The following is a 6,921-nucleotide window of genomic DNA, read 5'->3' as shown; positions in this document are numbered from 1 at the left end:
GAGAAGACGTGCCCTCCAGCCTCCTGTTTGTACCGCGGCACAATGGGCCCGACACAGCTGAGCTGCAGCCTGGACCCTGGTTTTGCACCAGATGTGCTCCAGATGTGGTAGGAGGCTGGATAGTGGCAGTTGGATGTACAGTCTTGAGTTCAAGGAGGGAGCAGGAGGGGCTGTTGAATACCTGAAGTACCCCAAAACAGAGAGGTGTTTGCTGTGGGGCACACCAGGGCGCGGAGCTGCCGTGTGGGGTATCCAGCTGGAGCTGCCCTGTGCACACTCCTCTCTGGTCGTCACTGCAATGCATCCTCCCCCAAAGGCAGTCTGATTGTTCATGCCTTTGGGGTTCAATGCGTTAAGCAATCAAAGCTCGTTCTTTCCCAAAACACGAGCCTTTTCTGACCTGTTCAGTTGGTTATCTGGCAAATCCCAGCGATTAAATTAATCCGTCACTATCCTCACTGACGCTGCAGTGGCTTAAAGTCGAGTTTATTAGGGAAATTATACTTGTCAGTTGTGTTTTGGTCTCATTGAATTTAAAAGCTGCTGTTCCCATTATTTGTCTTCATAACTCCTGCCAATTACTGTTGATATTGCCAACATCCAGATCAAGGACCTACTTAGAGCAAAATATTTACGCTCAGGAAAGCCATTTGGGAGCAAATATTTGAATTCTGTAACGCTGTGTTACTGTGGTTTTCTTCAATCGCAAGCACTAATCTGTGGCATTATTGGGGTTTTATATAACGTACTCATACTGCTTCCAGTTCTCTCTTAATCCCAGTGACAGAGGCAGCCCTCGGAGTTGTCATGATCCCGGTCCAAGACCTGCCTCTAGTTTCTCCGTCAGAAGTGTCGCTGGGTGAAGCCCAGGTCTTTTTCCCCCGGCGTTTCCGTAGTCTCGACTGAACCGAGAGACGCCCACCAGCTTCCCAGAGAGCTGAGCGAGAGTTCAGGGCCTGTCCTCAGGGTTGTTGGGACTGGCTCGTGCCTCTGAACAGATCGAACAGCTGTGAGGTTTGCTCTCCCCGCGGGGTGAAAAATCCATAGGTCCTGCTTGCTTTTGGAGTTGTCAGAGACAGCAAAGAGCCGCTTTGTGTCTTTCTTTTCCGCACGAGTCTGTTTGGGGTGTTTTGCCTCACCAAGCAGCGTGCAGGTTGCTCTATGCTTTTGTTGTTGCCTCAATTCCACTGTGCCAACAATTAGTGCTGGTTACCTAGGAAACTGCTCTGCACCCCACTGGGGCTTTGACAGGCACATTTTGACTGGAATTGCTTTGTTTTCCCCGTTCTGCAAGCACACATGTAGCTAATCCTTTGCTGGGCTCTGCCTGTGTTCCTTCCCGAAAATGCAGCAGAATTAATGAAACATATTATTTCATTCTCTCCATCTGTTTGCACCTTCCTTGGTCCCTGCGTTATCCCCAGTGCTCCAGGAGCATTAATTACCCTTTGCTTTAACCGAGCTCGCTGTTAATTTTCCTGGTAGGTGTCTGAGGGGTGACACTGTGAACGCACATGAAGCTTTGACACAATTTTCAGACTCCTCCTCTCCGTCCCTCCTTCCTACTATCCCTTTCCTTCAGTTTTATCCTGGAGCATTTGTTATGCCAGCGTGTGAAACTTTGTTTTTGCTTTGTACAAGTTCTGCTCTACAGAGACCGGATGGCATCTTGCACGGCTGTGGCACACTCGAGATCCGCGTCCACCGTAGTGGCGTTAGGTAGAGCTGTTGCTGGAAAGAGCCGGAGGTGGTGCTGCTCCGGTCTGGAAAGAGCGTCCCTGTGGAACTGTGGGGAACCGAACTGCTCTTTCGCTTTAGGAGGAGCTGTCCCTGTTGCTGGGAATCGGGTGCTCAGGTGGCAGGAAGCTGTCGATCCGTGGGCTGAGCGAACTGGCTGAAGGGCGGTATTGAAATGCAGGCGACAGCAGGTGGGGGAGGACAGTAAGAGCTGGGGACAAACTTTAGTCTGATCGGGCCAGCTCTGGCCCGAGAAATCGGTGACATTGTTAAGCGAGCTGATGAGCTCGCTGTTCCCTGGGGCGAGCTGTGCCAGCCCCAGTTCCTCTGCTAGCGGAATCCCTGTGGCAGGGCCAGACACGTACCTGCCAGGCGGGAAGATGCCAGGAGCCCCCCCCAGAAGCGTTTGCTGTCAAAGCCAGTTCTCCGAATAATACTGCAGCACTGCGTGGAGCGGCCGGAGGCAGGGAAGGTAAAGGAGGGTGTTCGATTGGGGCTGTCAGCAAATGTCGGCGCCTGAGCCCGGCAGGAAGTGGTGTCCGTAGCAAACGCAGCTCCTCGGTGGGTTGAGCCTGAGGTTATGGTGGCTTGAAAGAGACAGAGACAAAGTGCCTGAGGTTGAAGGAAAATCGCTAAAAAGGGCACAGAGGGAGCAGACACCACACATCATTGTGGAGCTGTGTCACAGATCTAATTTTTGCTCTTGCCTTTAGAGTTGCCAATCGTTTCTAACAGTTTTCTAGAAATATTTGGTGAAAGCTCAGACACCTTATTTAAAGACTCTTGCCACCATCTGTACATCTGTCTCTGGGGCTGGTAAACCTGTCTATTAGAAAACTTAATGGACTGGAAAGGCCTCCTGGGAAATGAAAGTACCGTAGGTAATGGATTCAGGTGCCAGTCAAGACATCTGCAGTCCATCGACAACTCGAACAGCGTCAGTGAGAAATGAAAGAGGGCTTTGTCACAACGTCTGGACCTTCTGCTGGGTCGGATCCCAGACCTTTGGCTCTGCTCTAGCCGTGTAACCTTGCTTTAGTGCCGCTGGCTGGGTCTGTGGCAGTGAAGGGCTCTCTCAGGTCTCTGTATAGAGTATCTGGATGACGCCTACTGCAGTTTAAACACCAGCGCCAGAGCAAGCTGGGGTGGGGATTGGGCACCCTTGGGAGTGCTTGCCAGAGGGTCTGCAGCTTTTGGAGGCACCAGGCCTTCTCAGCCAAGCAGAGGGGAAAGCCTGTGGCTCTCCATACCATTAGCAACTTGTTCAGCATCTCCCGTGCATCCCGGTGCTCTGAAAGCGTTTGTGTCTCTGAGTTATCCATGGGGCAGAGGGGCTGCAGATGTCCTGGCTTGGCGTGCTGGAGTTTGTCATACCTTGTAGAAGAAACAAGTTGGCTTCCAAGACCAGGAGCAGTGCGTACTTACTGGATTGAGTTTTAACTTTGGTTTAAAGTAGCGTAGTGCCCAAGACAGGTGCCTGCCCTCTCTCTCAGCGGGGCAGAGTCCTCTGTGTCAGTCTGTCCTCAGACTCTGGGAGTCCTCAGAGCCCTCTCTGCCAGAGAGGAGCCATGGCACTAGTAGCAACTGGGCAGACTTGACCTGACAGTCACCGTCCCTATGTGCTGGCTCCAGAATCACCATCCCTGTGTGCTGGCTCCTGGCCTCTCGGTTCAGCCTGCTCCTTGTCAGGGGCTTTGGAAGCTCATGCTGAGGACCTTTTGCATTGTCTCCTCTCTGTTATGGACATCGCATTCAAGGACCACCTGTACCTTTGGGTACCACGTTCCCTGAAATCAAACTGGGAGACTCAATCTGTGTCCTGTATCATGAGCAGCTGGCATCGTGGTGAAAAGAGCAGTATTTTTCTCAGCAAAATGCAGAGGAAAGCTGTGTTGCCGTTCTTCATTGTGCTGGAGTCAGAGCCACAAGGTCCTTCTGGCTTTGAGAAACATTTTTGGCATTACTTGTCGTTTGTCAGTACCACTTTTGTGGCACAAAGAGTCAGAGAATGTCTACCTGCTTAGAGAGAAAATAAATCTCTACAAATGAAACTATCTCTAATGAATCCAGAGCTTTTAGTCTGGGAAGAATTTGCCTGGCATCCAGGCTGGCGAACTCTCCTTTTTTTTTTTTTTTTGTTCTTTATCATTAGGCTTCCTTGAACTTTAACTGAACCATAAGGAAACTATGAAGAGTCTCAATAGCTGCCCTGTGAGGCTTTGACTTTCCCATTGGATCTGCTATTTATAGTGTCCATTAGTACAGAAATGTCTGTCCTTTTGCAGCAGTCATGTATAGCAAAAGCACTGCTCTTCTGGCGAACTGCCTGTGCCTCCCGTGTCACCCAAAATATCCATCAACAGAGGGTTCAGAAGTGAGCCTTTCTTGATTAAAACAACCCAGACAACAAAAAACAACCAAAAAGCAAAACATACAACACCCAGAGGCTATCTGTGTTTTTATTTACGTATTTTGCATAGCCTGAAATAGAAATTTCCATTTTTCGGGAGGCAGCTTTTGCTCCCAGCCATATCACCCCGTGGAACGTAATCTTTGTCCCAAACAAATTAAATCAGCAATAGAGCTGAGAGGGTGGGAGCAGCCTCGGAGAGCCCATTTTCACCCCAGAACTGGGCTGGATGTGGACAAGTGTAAATTCTGTAGCAAAGGAGACCATTGTTAATAGGGATTTGTCTTCCCTTGCGGAGAGGAGGCTCGCAGTAGCTCGGGTGATGGAGAGCGGGTGACCGAGTGGGTTTCCTCTGAGTGTGCTCCAGGGTACTAAGTCTGGTGTAGATTTGCTAATTCTCTATCTGAAAAATTAACTGGAGCCTTTTCTTAAAATTTCCATGTGAAAATAAGCTTTGAAAACATTGATACTCTGAACAGTCTTCCTAATTGAGTTTTGATCTGTTCATCTGAGCTGACAGTACAGGTGATGACGCTACTTTTCTCGGTGGTGATTAGTAGATTCGTGGCAATTTTGACAGGAAGGTCATGGGTGACATCCCCCAGGCATAAACTGGTGGTGGCAGTCGCTGTGGGGTCTGCTGGAGCTGTGGTTCTCTGCGAAGCTCTGTGCCATTCTCCATGCTCACCAGAGCTGTCAGAGCGATGCTCCTTCCTCTTCTGAAAGAGCAGAATTCCGAACTAGGATCTACTAGTATCCCAGGACACTTCATGGAAGAGCAGTTTGTTTCCTCCCTGTGTGTCCCACCCATGCAAGGTGCTGCAACACACCTGCATGGCGTGGCACGGGAGAGGGCACCACGTATCTGCAGAAGATGATGGGCCAAGCCACCGTTTTCCCCCGTATCGCTTGTGCTTTGCAGGCTGCATGTGCCTCCTGGCACAGGGAATTGTCAGGATCCACAGAGGGTCTGAGGGATCGCTTGTGTCCAGTCCACTGCTCTGCAACAGCAGCACCATGTGTCAGTCTGGGAGAGCCTGTGAGGTCTCTGTCCCACATTCCTCACAAGAGGAAGGAGCCACGAGGTGCTGAGAAGCACCCCCAGCAGCCAGCAGGTGTGGAAGCAGAAGACAGTCAAAAACCCCCAAATGAGGTGCAGCCCCCTGAAAGGCAGCTGGGAAAATTGATGTGTCCTGTTCTTTGGGCCGTAGCACCAGCCACACGCACGCCTTGATTTATGGGCTTATGGTGCTCGATTAGATCTACTTAACAACCAAGCGGAGTTTCGCCTTGTCCCAGGGGCACGTTCGTGACTGGAGGGGCAGAGAGCTGCCCGTCGCAGTCTCCTGCCAACACAGCCATCTATACCGTGCGCGGTTCCGTTTGTAAGCGTATGAAGCTCCATCTCAAAACCACTTGAGCTGTTTCCAGCTATGTGGAAGATTGCCAGAGCTTCACACCCCGGACAGTAGAAAGCAGCGTCTTCAGACTTCTAGTCTGAATTTATCCTTGGCAAGTTTATACTCATGTATTCTCGGACTAACATTTTTTAAAATCGACTTTTCTTTTTTTTCGTGGTTTTTCGTTTGTTGTTCAGCTATATTTGTCCATCTACTCTTGCTGTTGGCTGCAGCCAACAAAACTATAGCAGCCACTGCCCTCCTGGCGAGCAGATAGGAGGGCAGTGAATTGTAAGATATAAATACCAACAATTATGAATGTTGTTTGCCAGTGGGTGGGTTTTTTAATATCTCATTACATAGTTTGTGCAAAAACGAGATTAATGTAGCATGTTGTTTTTAGAGAAATACAACTGTGAAAGTCAAGTCACTCCCATCTATGCTTTTTGAGAGAAAAAAGAGCTTTTCTAAAGGGCAGGCAAAGAGGAATAACTTTACATTGAAAGTACAAAGGAATTCTGGAAGAGTACTAGCTGTGAGAAGAAATCATCATTACGAATCTAACAGGCACGTCCCCGGTAAGGGTGGCTGCTGCACAGTTACATGCAGGACATTGATTTAAATCAGCTTCCCTTCCCAGCCGGTCCTTGCCTGAAGGACGCAGTAATCGGTGAGCAGAGAGCCTTTATTTCTGCCCGCAGGGTGGTGGTTAATGGGGGCTCTGCCAGCGTCTCCGGGCAGCGGAGGGTGCCCTGCTGCCTGCGTTAGAAACCTCCGGCTCCACGCGAGGGCTGGGGCAGCGCTGCAGTGGTTGCTCTGTTTTCAGGCTCGTGCCCAGCTGTGCGGCTGGTGCGCCCGCGGCCGTGCGGCTTGCTGCCTTCGCCAGGGCTCGGCAGAGTCGGGTCCTGGTGCCCTGCGCGGGAAACAACTCTCGGCCAGCACTCAGATAGCTGGAGAGTGAGGGGGTGTTTCCACGGAGTTTGGCTACGAGAGGGAGGAATACGCTGATTAATGAGTGAGAGAGAGTGGGCTATACACAGGTAAGAAAACAAGCCCCTTTTCCTCTGAATTCTTTTGGGGGTGGTTCTGCTGGACCAACCCTTGAGTTCTGGGTTCACTAGATCAAACACGCCCGAACTGCACTTCGGGCAGAAGACCTCTCTGGTTGCTTCCATGTGCGGTTGTGTGCCTGATGGAAGTTCACTGCACCTTTGAATGGGTCTAGAGCCAAGATTAGATACAGTTTGGAAGTACTTACTCCCTGAGTGGTCCCACCACCATCCTTCTCTCACCAGATCACCCGGTTCCTCAGCCCCCCTCAGGCATGCACGTTGCAGGCGGTGGGGGGTGGGGGGGGGGGGGAGAGGCAAAGGC

At 50.7% G+C, this 6,921-nt stretch overlaps 1 protein-coding gene across 4 annotated transcripts in view; it reads left to right on the top strand.

Annotated features, from left to right (window-relative positions):
• MAP2 (microtubule-associated protein 2) overlaps positions 1 to 6,921 on the top strand; it is a 66,444-nt gene that overhangs the window by 12,014 nt on the left and 47,509 nt on the right. The gene's annotated exons all lie outside the window — the stretch shown is intronic.

The sequence above is a fragment of the Buceros rhinoceros genome, unplaced genomic scaffold, assembly GCF_000710305.1.
Source record: "Buceros rhinoceros silvestris isolate BGI_N320 unplaced genomic scaffold, ASM71030v1 scaffold2925, whole genome shotgun sequence".
NCBI lineage: Eukaryota > Metazoa > Chordata > Aves > Bucerotiformes > Bucerotidae > Buceros > Buceros rhinoceros.
The sequence above is the reverse complement of the archived record's forward strand: the minus strand, read 5'-3'. Positions and strand labels throughout refer to the sequence as shown.